A 12,746-nucleotide genomic window follows, 5' to 3' on the forward strand; every position below is an offset into this window, starting at 1 on the left:
ATCTGCCCTTTCCTGTTCTGGGCCTTTGTTCTGCTCTGCTTCCTCATCAGGGTCCCCCAGCTCCTCTAACTAACCCCCCACCCTGACCTTGGGACTCAGAAGCCAACTCCTCCGTGACTTATCTAACTGTGGGTTAGGTACCGCCCCCCCTCCCCCACCCTGTGTCTGTGCCTCCATAACCTCACCCCTCACTTAACGCTCATTTTTTTTTTTTTTTTTTTGGTATGCGGGCCTCTCACTGTTGTGGCCTCTCCCGTTGCGGAGCACAGGCTCCGGACGCGCAGGCTCAGCGGCCATGGCTCACGGGCCCAGCCGCTCCGCGGCATGTGGAATCTTCCCGGACCGGGGCACGAACCCGTGTCCCCTGCATCGGCAGGCGGACTCTCAACCACTGTGCCACCAGGGAATCCCAACGCTCATTATTTTAATTGACCTTTCAGTTGTTTGTCTTCATCATTCGATTGGGAATGTCACAGCAAGGAGGGTCAGTAATATCCGACTTTGTGTCCCAAGCACCTAGGTTACGACCTGACACCGAAGTCCATTATATTGAAGGAATTAATGAATAAGGATAAGTATGCCTTGATCATGAATCTTATGCCTATAGCTAATCACACAACAGTTAAGAATGCAGACTGTGGAGCCAGACTGCTTGCATCCACTTGTTGGCATCACCACTTGCTCCCTGTACCTCTCTGTGCCTCAGTGGACACCAGCATTACCTCCTTTTCAGGTTGATCTGAGAATTAAAGGCGATAATATATATGCAAAGGCACATTCTCAATAAAAACTTTGTGTTAGTATCATAAGGATCTCCAGTGTTAGGCTGTGGTCACTAAGTAAAAACGAAAGTTTCGCTACCCAGTCAACAAAGTAGCTCTTCTTTCCTTCAAGGCTCGAGGAAGAGAATTGTTCACAATCTAATGCAGAGGGTTGCATGAGCTTTTCTAGGACAACTGACCCTCAGCCCTTGATGGTTCAGAGTGAATATTCTAGCATTCAAGGAGAAAATCAATCTGATTAATTTGAATTATTATAAATAGTGCTAGTGTAGCCCATATAATACTGTCCAGAATGTTAGCACCAATGGACTGAGCTGCAAGGCATGGCAGGCAGTTACAAGACTTCAGGACACAGGCCTGCATTCCTGCGAGAATATCCATGAAATCCCAAGGCTGAGAGAACCTGGCGTTTATGGCAGGGCATTGCACATGCTCTGTGGAATGAGTTGCACCCACGACATGGGCAACACTCAAGGAATTTTACCCAGCTGGAATGTTCCCAGCTATCATTCTTTTAATGGACAACTGGTTTTGTATAATTCAGAGGCAGTTTCCCAGGTGTTTGCTGACTTGGGGCACTCAAAGCAGTGAGTGTGGGGGGCTAGAACTGGCCATCTGAAAGGGAATTTTCTTCCACAAGGCTGTATAGCTTCCATGGCTCCCAGACTGCAGTATGAAAACAAATTATTTAAAATGCCAACCACAGGGCCCTACTCCCCTGAGATGAAGTCGAGAACTCTCAGCCTGTATAAGCTCTCCTGAGATTCCGATGCGCGCACCTTCCAGTACACTTTGAGGAACATTTCAGTGGAGGTCTATCACTTGGGGATGCACTTTATGGAAGTCAAGGACAGTGGAGCAGAGGAGGGTGGTGGCCTTGGGCAGAGGAAGGTTGAGACTCTGCTCTTAGGGCCTCATTTTGTCGATCTCTAGGTGAAGTGGCTGTGATATTGTGGTTTATGATAAGAAACATATATTTGGTCTTCATCCCCATTCCTGGCACAAAGCTCCTAAAACCCTTAAGATTCCCTAAGGGATGAGAGCCACGAAGGTGTCTTGTTATGTGAATGAGGTGACTTTTGGACCACATCTAAGATGGGGACTGGTTGCCAGGAGAACCAACCCTGTGATTAGAAGGTTGGCACTTTTAGCTCCACCCCTCCCACCCTGACATCGGGGTTGGGAGAGGGGCTGGAGGTTGAATCAATTACCAATAGACAATGATGTAATCAATCGTGTCTTTGTATTGAAGCCTCTATAAAAACCCGAAAGGACAGAGTTCGAAGACCTTCCTGGTGGATGAACACATGGAGATCTGGAGAGAATGGCAGGCCTGGAAGCTCCACACCCCTTCCCCACACCTTGTCCTATGCGTCTCTTCCATCTGCCTGTTCCTTTTCTAATAAGCTAGTAATCAAGTAAGTAAAATGTTTCTCTGAGTTCTAAGAGCTGTTCTAGCAAATTAACTGAACCCAAGGAGGGGGTCGTGAGAGCCTCCCATCTATAGCCAGTAGGTCAGAGGCACAGGTGACAACCTGGACTTACAATTGGTGTCTGAAGAGGGGGCTGGGCAGTATTATGGGACTGAGTCCTTAACCTGTGGGATCTGATGCTATCTCCAGGTAGATAGTATCAGAATTGAGTTGAATTTTTGGACACCTAGCTGGTGTCCCGAGCATTGCTGGGCAGTGTGGGAAGAAACCTCCCCCTCCACACGTTGGAATTGTGATCCGGAACCAGACTGTGGCCCAGTAGGAGTGTAGTCCCCAGAGGTTGCCAGGACACCCAGGAGTCTGCAAGGCGGGCCATTCGAAACAGCAGATGTTGATTGGCAAACAAGAGGTCTGGTAACGAAAGAGACAGAAACAAAGGAAAACTAGTTGAAAAGTTAACAAAGTTTTCAATTCAAACATCTTTTCCTGGGCTTCCCTGGTGGCGCAGTGGTTGAGAGTCCGCCTGCCGTTGCAGGGGACGCGGGTTCGTGCCTGGGTCCGGGAAGATCCCACATGCCGCGGAGCGGCTGGGCCCGTGAGCCATGGCCGCTGAGCCTGCGCGTCCAGAGCCTGTGCTCCGCAACGGGAGAGGCCACAGCAGTGAGAGGCCCGCATACCGCAAAAAACATCTTTTCCTTAGAAACTGCAGTATTTTTTGTCTTTTTAAAAAATTGAAGTGTAGTTGATTTACAATGCTGTGTTAATTACTGCTGTATAGCAAACTGACTCAGTTATACTTATATACACATTTTTTTCATATTCTTTTCCATTATGGTTTAATCAAAGGATACTGAATATAGTTCCCTGTGCTATACAGTAGGACCTCGTTGTTTATCCATTCTATATATACCAGTTTGCATATGCTAATCCCAAACTCCCAATTCATCTATCTCCCACACCCTCCCCCTTGGCAACCACCAGTCTATTCTCTATGCCCCTGATTCTGAGAAACTGCAGATTTTGAACTTATCACCAGTGTAACCGGAATTTAAAATGTTTACTTTGTTTTCATGGACCAGCCCAGGGGGAAAACTGTGGTGGAGGAGTAACATTGCTGTATCTAATGAGGTTGAACCAGAGCTGCCAAGGGAATGTAGGAAGCAGTCTCTGGCCTTTGAGTCCCACTGATTTGGGCCAGAAGTGCTGCCCTTGCCCATCCTTAGGGAATTCTGGGAAAATGACAACCTGTGCAGTCACTCCTCATCTCAGCGCCTCCCATCTAGGACAAGTCAGGCAACAAATGAAGAGTCCAGACACAGCTAAGAGCTTATTGTTTGACACCCAGGGGTGAGGATCCCGATCTGGCTGCCTTACCTCCTCTTCCTTGCAGTAACCATCTCTGGGGGAAATGGAGGTGATTGCACTGATGCCAGGAGCGCTAGAAGGGAGGTTTAGCTTTCTTACATCTGAGAACAATGACCTCTCCCCACAACCTAAATCCTAAACTGAAAAGTCCCAGTACTGTTGGCCCACGTTACAGTGGCGATCAGTCCACTCTGCTTGAGGGATTCCAGCGGCCGAGTTGCCAAATGATCAGGCAAATGGACTACAAACAAAGGGAACATGTCATTTTTAGGGAAGAGCCCAAACTGAATGGCCAGAAGACGTGGGCAATAGAGGCAGAATTCATGGGAGACACAGAAGTGAAATTCAATTAAAACATAATGAGGGAAAAACCATAATGAGAACTTTTGAGAAGATAGAATTAGAGCATAAAAAATGAAATTATGCAACTAAGGAGCACGATTTCTAAATTGAGATTCAATGCAGAAATGAAAGAGAATGATAGTTTCTGAAAACTAAATTAGTATTTGGGGTGGGTGTAGGGGGTTGTCCCAATAACCCAAAGCAAAAGAAAACAAAGCAGACTAACTACTAAGAAAAATGCACAAATACCACACATAGAGGACCAATTAGGCAGAGACTTAGTCTAATAATAGGAGTTCCAGAAGGAGAAAGGAGAAGATAGAAGAAAACTAAAGAAAGACTTGACTATTTACATTTAACGGACTCCCCTGGTCCCAGGTGGGTTTAATGAAAAGACACACTCACACAAAGAAGTATCCCGGTGAATGTTCTGAGCTTCAAGGATTAATTTAACCCTCATCAGCCAGAAAGAACAAGTTCTTGGCAAGAAAAAGAGAGAGGCCATCAGCAATACTGGAGGCGCTTGAGAGACAAAGGTGTGATATCTATAGGCTATTTGGGGGGGAAATGGATTATGAGCTGAAGATCTTATATCCAGTCAAATCATTATATGAGAGCAAAAAGAAGGCATTTTTTAATACACAGTGCCTTGGAAAATCTACACCCCTGTACTCTGAGGAAATTTGTCAAGAAAGTTCTCAAGAAAATAACCCCAAACAAAAACCTCTGCATGGAAGATGACAAAAAATACAGGAAAATGGTGGTGATTAATGAACCTTGTATTAGTCATAATCTAAATGGACAGTGCTAGTGTGACCTGGAATAATAAGAATTTTTGAATAACATAAGACCTACTCTAGGGGAAATTTCAATAGCCTTAGCTAAAATTCTTTTCTCTCAAAACCTAGGAGTAGGGATGTGAAAGAAGAAAATGGAGAAGTAAAAATGGTTCAAAGTTTTATTTAGGTTTGTGAGTCTTGAAGGAGGGAGTGCAGTGCACAAAAAAACAACTTGAACTTGCCTCTTAGACACGAAAAGCCCTTTGTTCTTTTCTTATTTATTTATTTTTGGCTGCGTTGGGTCTTCCTTGCTGTGCACGGGCTTTCTCTAGTTACAGCGAGTTGGGGCTACTCTTCCTTGTGGTGTGCAGGCTTCTCATTGCTGTGGCTTCTCTTGTTGCAGAGCACAGGCTCTAAGTGAGTGGGCTTCAGTAGTTGTGGCTCGCAGGCTCTAGAGCGCAGGCTCAGTAGTTGTGGTGCATGGGCTTAGTTGCCCCGCAGCATGTGGGATCTTCCCGGACCAGGGCTTGACCCCGTGTCCCCTGCATTGGCAGGCGGATTCTTCATTGTTGAGCCACCAGGGAAGTCCCAAAAGTCCTTTGTTCTTTCACTGAGGATTTCTTACTAGCAGTAGTATCTCTCTCTCTCTCTCTAACCTAGCTGTCTCCTTTCTTTACCTTCTCAGCGCCTCGTCTTTTTTTTCTCCCTACCCATATTCATCTCACTCTTCACACAGGCCAGATTAACTACAGATTTCAGACTTAGCTCCAGGCTCACCTGTGCACATCCAAAAATCCATCAAGACGCTCAGCTGAGCAAAAGGAACAATTTCTCCTTTAGTGATGAAAAGGCCTAGCAGAAAATTTGTGATTACGGTCCTTCTGTTGACAGCATCCACCCTCATTAGAAGGCTTTGCATTTTTAAAGAACATTTCTCCCCATCTGCTCCAGAGTCCTGTAAGAAATTCAGTGTCAGCTTTCGGTGAAAAGCTGTAGGGTTGAGAATAGGGGTAAGGATGGAGGTGGGGACAATGAGATGAGGATGGAGAGGTCGGCAAGGATGCAGCCTGCTGAGCCTTGAGAGCCTAGTTAAAGAGTTTGGGCTTTACCCTGAAGGCAGAGTGGAGCCATTAAAGGTTTTGTGTGTTAGAAAGATATCCCTGGGACTTCCCTGGCGGTCCAGTGGTTAAGACTTCTCCTTCTCCACCCCAGGAGGTGTGGGTTTGATCCGTGGCTGGGGAGCTAGGATTCCACATGCCTTGCGGCCAAAAAGCCAAAACATAGAACAGAAGCAAAGTTTTAACAAATTCAGTAAAGACTTTAAAAATGGTCTGCATCAAAAAGAACGAAAGATATCCCTGGCTGCTGTGTGGAGATGAATGAGCCTGTAGAGAGGATGAACTTGAAGGTAGAGAAGCCAGCAGGAAAGTTGTTGCTCTAATCCCAGTGAGGAATTCTGTTTATTTACAGAAATCCTATCTACCCCTGTGACCTAAGTGTGGGTGGAAACTTTTGTTTTTTTCCTTTTGTACAGGTCAGATGGGAATGTACCACTTGTAAGCTGCCTAGTTTCTGCAATGAGAATCCATCTTTCTTTCATACCAACCCTAAGTCTGCCTTTACGAGGGTCTTACCCCCACCCCCCCGGCTCCAAAGGTCCCAGGAGGCTGACACCCAAGACAAGTCCATGTCAGGATCACAGCCATTTCATCTGACTTCCCACCTTTACCTGAGCTCTCCCGGACATCATTCTCCAATTGCTTCTGCGTATGACTGGCTCTCAGTGCTACTGGTTCTATCTCCCCATCCAGTCTCCTACTCACTCTTGAATATGATGACCAACTTGGCATTCCCTGCTGCCTCCTAATATTCAAAGTTTGATTCTACAGCATGTTAAATTCAAACCTCCGTTAAATTCAGAGCTTCATCAGGTCTAGGGCAAAAGTTAGGGCAGTGACTAGAAAGAAGTAGGTGCCAAGCACTGACCTGGGGGAATTCATGTGACTCAGAGTATCCCACATCCCCACTGAGCCTCTCTTGGCTGCAGGTCCAGCTCCTCCTTCCCCCAACTATCTGCCCCTTGCTCTCCCCTCCCCCACTTCCTCCTCCCCCTCCTCTCCCCTCCCCCCTCCCCTCCCCTCCCCTCCCCCTCCCCTCCCCTCACCTCCCCCTCCCCTCCCCTCCCTCCCCTCCCCTCCCCTCCCCACCCCTCCCCTCCCCCTCCCTCCCCCTCCCCCTCCCCACCCCTCCCCTCCCCCTCCCTCCCCACCCCTCCCCTCCCCCTCCCCTCCCCTCCCCTCCCCCTCCCCTCCCCTCCCCTTCCCCTCCCCCTCCCCCCTCCCCTTCCCCTCCCCTCCCCCCCTCCCCTTCCCCTCCCCTCCCCCCTCCCCCTCCCCTTCCCCTCCCCTCCCCCTCCCCTTTCCCCTCCCCCCTCCTCCTCTCCTGTCTGGGAGCCCACAGAGACCTTGCTATAGGGATTTACCTTGCAAAAGGGAGCCAGTTCTCTCCATGCCCCATCCTTTTACCATCTCTGATTGTCTCCAGACTTACAATGAGAATTATAGCCTAGCCTGTGCCCAGGGACCCAGAACCTGGAATAAGGCTAAGATATAAAAAGACTTTAAGTCTTTCCTAATTTATCAGCAAAACCCTGGAGAATGTATGCGAGATTAAGGGTTTGGCCAAGGAAAGAGAGACATAAACAAAGATTAGGCTACATTTTTCGATCTGATATTCTTTCCAGCGATTGTTGGATGAAAATGGTAGCTCCAGCAGCTGGAGTGAGTCTAACTGTTTTTCCTCAGTTGGCAGACTTCAAACTGACTCAAAGATGGACAACACCAAATAAAGCCAAGAAGTCAGAAATTCCTGGATATAATAAAGAGGGATGAATAAAAAGACTTCGGAAGACAGGAATCTGGGCATGGATTTACCATGGGTGATTCAGCCCTCCTCGCAATAAAGATCAAGAATATATAGTCAGGGTTTCCCTCGTGGCGCAGTGGTTGACAGTCCGCCTGCCGATGCAGGGGACGTGCTCCGGTCCGGGAGGATCCCACATGCCGCGGAGCGGCTGGGCTCGTGAGCCGTGACCGCTGGGCCTGCGCGTCCGGAGCCTGTGCTCTGCAACAGGAGAGGACACAACAGTGAGAGGCCGGCGTACCCAAAAAAAAAAAAAAAAAAAAAAAAAAAAGGAATATACAGTCATCCCTCAGTATCCAAGGGGGGATGTCTTCCAAGACGCCCCCACCCCCACCTCCCCAGGCCCTGTGAGTACCAAAATCTGCAGATGCTCAAATCCCTTATATAAAATGGCATAGGACAGTCGGCCCTCTGTGTCCGTGGATGCAGAACCCATATATGGAGCCCCCTGTACTCATATCACCAAACCATTGAAAAATACTTTGGTTCAGAAGACCTAGAAACTTTGAAAAGCACATGTAGGCCAAGGATGCAGATGGGAGGAGCTAGCTGTGCTGAAATTGTCTCCTTGATTCCGACAATGGTAATAGGATGAGGGCAGGACACTTAAGCAAGGCCAAATATCACACTTAACACTCCGAGTCATGGTGTGTATAATTATCATAATTGGCAAAGGTGCTACTGTGGTAATCTGGTCTGACTCTTTGACTGTAGCCAATTAACTAAACAGAAGATCCAGAAGTGAAACATAGGCAGCCAACCACAAGGTTTTACTTGATTTAGGAACCACTCCTCCACCCGCCACCCCTCCACCAAAAAAAAAACCCAGTCTGGTGGAAAGAGACCTTACTTTGGCTGCTGCAATAGAGAATCCCACTTCCTCATTCAATTCCCAGGCCTGACTTATTTCAGAAACTCTGAGCCCCTTAAATGAAAGGAAGGTTGCATACCCCTGACAAAGGACTCTGATAACTTAACAGGTTTGTATGTGCCTCTTCCTCCTCCTCTTCTCCAAAAGACAACTATTGATCAGGGTAAATGTACACTTAGGGAAAGAAAATATCCCAACCTTTGGCTTTGAAATAATGGGAAACTAGAATGCCACGATGGATTACCAGTCAGTGGCAGCCTTATGGCGATCAGATTATAAATGCTTTCATTTTAATCTGCCTCACCATGGGCCCTATGAGACCCCAAACTCATCTTATGGTGACCGTATAGCTGGAATAAATAAATTCAGCCATTGGCATAGTTTCCAGATTTGTTTCCTAACCTCTGTCAAGAGGGCTATTACAGTAAGAAAAGCAAATGAAGCCTTCAAGCAGTACTGTCCCATAGAAATATAATGTGAGCCACAAATCTAATTTTAAATTTTCTAGTGGCCATATTTTTAAAAGAGAAGAAGAAATAGGTAAAATTAAGTTTAATAGGACATTTTATTTCACCTGATACATCCAAAATACTATCATTTCAACATATAATCCACATACAACTTATTAATGTACTTATTTTTGTACTAAGTCTTCAAAACAGGGGGCACATTTTACACTTACAGAACATTTCATTACAGACTCACCACGTTTCAAGTGCTCATGTGACTAGTAGCTATGGTATTGGACAGCATAGCTTTAGAGCTTCCCCTCCCCACCATGAGAACAAGCCAAAAAAATGTCTCATTCCTGGAAGATTCTCAGAAATGCGTGTGCGGTCAAATCAAAAAGGAGCTGAGAGTTGCAGGGGTTATGGTTCCTTTTGTATTCCTTTTTAACATATCTGTTGTCTATGCAGTTGTCAGATAGATCTCGAAGCAATACAGAGGATTATTTTTTTATTGTGATTTTTTAAAAATTGAAGTATAGTTGATTTACAAAGTTGTGTTAGTTTTAGGTGCACAGCAAAGTGATTCAGTTATACATACATATACATCTAGTTTTTTCGGATTCTTTTCCCTTACAGGTTATTACAAAATATTGAGTACAGTTCCCTTGCTGGTTGCAGAGGATTATTAAATGTTTAATTAGGTAGTGACTCCAATTGTATCTGCTGTTTCAGATGTGGTCTCTTTGCTGGAGTAAATCAGCACAGTTCCTAACACCTGGTATGCAACTATAGATGCAGTAACTGTTCTGTTCATTCAAATAAGAAGAAAGCATTAGTTGCAATTTGCTTTCACCTGGCAGGCAGAGCCGTCCACCTCCACTGTTTTGCCTTGGGATTATGTCAACTCTGCATCTGTGCCGTGATTTAGTCCATGCTTGACTTTCTCCCTATTTCACAGGACGTGGTGTTGGCTCATTATGTTGATGACATCAAACTAATAAGGCTTGGAGGCCAGGATGTAGCAGATGCTTTAGATACTTTGGGTAAGATACATTTGTGCCTAGGCACTTCTCTGGTGGTCCAGTGGTTAAGAATCCGCCTGCCAATGCAGGGGACACAGGTTTGATCCCTGGTCCAGGAAGATCCCACATGCCTCAGAGAAACTAAACCTGTGTGCCACAACTACTGAGCCTGCGCTCTAGTGCCCGTGAGCCACAACTACTGAGCCCATGTGCCACAACTACTGAAGCCCGCGTGCCTAGAGCCCATGCTACACAACAGAAGCCACCACAATGAGAAGCCTGCACACCACAATGAAAAGTAGCCCCCACTTGCCGCAACTAGAGAAAGCCCAGGCACAGCAATGAAGACCCAATGCAGCCAAAAATAAAAAACTAAATTATAAAAACAAATTATAAAATTAAAAAAGGACACATCTGGGCCTAAAGTGAGAGATGTATGCCCTGAAAAGATAGGGGGCTGCCACCTCATTAAAGTACAAATCCCTCATAAAGTTCAGGAATTGGGATCTCACCCTCAAAGGAAAAGATGAGTGACTGTACCTTGTAACTTCTACCATTAAGAAAGAAGCACATGTGGGATGGAGGGGTGTAGGATAAATTAGGAATTTGGGATTAGCAGATACACACTACTGTATATAAAATAGATAAACAACAAGGACCTACTTAGAGAACAGGAAACTATATTCAATCTTATGATAACCTATAATGGAAAACAACCCGAAAAAGAATAGATCGATAGATAGATAGCTGAATCACTTTGCTATACACCTGAAACATCGTAAATCAACTATACTTCAATAAAAAAAAAAAGAAAGAGAAAGAAAGGAAGAAGAAAGAAACACATTACTTCTTTAGATTTTAGAGGCACTATATACCACAATTAAGCATGCTGTTGACTCCTTTACTGCTTTCAGGATTGAGCAGGACCCAGAGCAAGGAACATACTCCACAGCTGTTTTTAACACTCAGCACTTGGGATTCCTGCGGACCCAGTGGTGTTTGAGGTGTGTGTGTAGATATAGGATGCTCTATGGCACCTGTAGTAGACCTCAACTGGAGAACCACAACAGAGTCCCCTGGGTTTTGGAGAAAAGCCAAGCACTCTTTGGCGAGTAACTATTCTCCTTTGGAGAGGCAGTCTTGGCTTGTTACTAGTACATGGTGATTGGATTCCTATCAGTGAACACCGAGTTCATACAATATGGACTGTCCACTGTGGACTGGAAGTTATCTGATCCACCAAGCCGTAAGGCCAAGCATACTTAATAACACCCCATCAAAATGTCCCAAAGGCACAAATTACAAATTCAGATTACTCAAATTCTCAGTGTGCCTCTACTCGTCACACTGCCACCTCTTCCTTGACACATATCTATGACCTCATGCAGAGTTTTTTATAACTAGTTGGCCTAATGCAGATGATTCTGTGATGTTCTGGCATCAGAAGGAAGTAGAACGCTAAGCCTTTTAGGCCCCCTTAAGGTTAGGCCTGAAAGACCATCCTTAAGTGAGAGAGAGAAATCCTCCCATAGGCAGAACTTTGCCTGTAAAGTAAGGTGGTCTCAGCATGGATCTATAGCGTAGATTCGTAGGGAACGTGCAATGTAGATTCATGGGAAATGGCTAATGGTTTGGCCAGAGTTCAAGAAGTTGGAATGACCAAAACATATTGATGGCAAAAAGTTAATGGAAGAAATTTGTTGAAGAACCTCACAAGACATGTGAGAGTGTGAGGCTGTGTCCCATGTGAATACTCACCAAAAGCCTCCACTGCAGAGGAGGTCATGGTGGCAAGAATGAAGGTTTTGCACACCTCAAGAACATGGATTCCCCTCATCAAGGCTGGCCTGGCTACTGCTATTACTGAATGCTCACTTACTAGCAGTAAAACCAAACCAAAACCCCTGATGTGATGATATAACGCAGGGGGACCAGTAGGCTACCTGGTGGCAGGTTAATTTCATTGGACTCCTTCCATTACAGAGGATAGTCCTCCCTGGAGAGACATTTTTTCTGGGTTTTAATTTGTCTTCCCTTCTCTCCATGCTTTTTCCAGGTGTCACAGACTCGATTGGTTCTGACCAAGAAACTCATTTAAACATTTAAGAAGAAAATGGGCTGGTGTTCATGGGATTCAGGTGTCTCACCATGTATCCCAGTCACCCAGAAGCAGCCAGCCTTAAAGACAAGTGAAATTGTTTATTGAAGACTCAGTTATGGCAAGGGTTAAAGACAAGACCTTGAGAATTTGGGCTGAAGTACATGCTCTGAACCTGTGGTGCTATTTCTTCTATAGCCCAAATACGTAGGTTCTGTAGCCAAGGGTTAGAAATGGTGGCTGTAGCATCTTTCACTATTACATCTAATAACACACTTAGAAAAAAAATGTGGTGCCAATTTTCACAACTATGAACTCTGCTAGTTTAGAAGTCTTCATAAACAATCAAGAAATCTGTCCACGCGGGACACAAAAAGGATGCCACTGAAGTGAAAGCTGAAACAGTTACTTGGCCATTTGGGGCTTCTTATATTACTTGAAGAACAAGGGGTTATGGTGTGGATGGGAGTGATGTATCCTGATAATCGAGGAGAAATAGAGTTGCTGTTATAGAACGGAGGCAGGGAAGAGTACGTCTGAAGTCCAGGATATACCTTATACCTCCCGGTACTTCTTTGTCCAGTAAAATTTAAGCGAAAACTGCAAAAACCAAATACAGGCAAATAAAGATTTATGTCACCATAGCATGTATAGAAGCAACCAGCCAACATGCTAACTGAGGG

The sequence above is a fragment of the Tursiops truncatus genome, chromosome 6 (assembly GCF_011762595.2).
Source record: "Tursiops truncatus isolate mTurTru1 chromosome 6, mTurTru1.mat.Y, whole genome shotgun sequence".
In the NCBI taxonomy this organism is placed as follows: Eukaryota; Metazoa; Chordata; class Mammalia; order Artiodactyla; family Delphinidae; genus Tursiops; species Tursiops truncatus.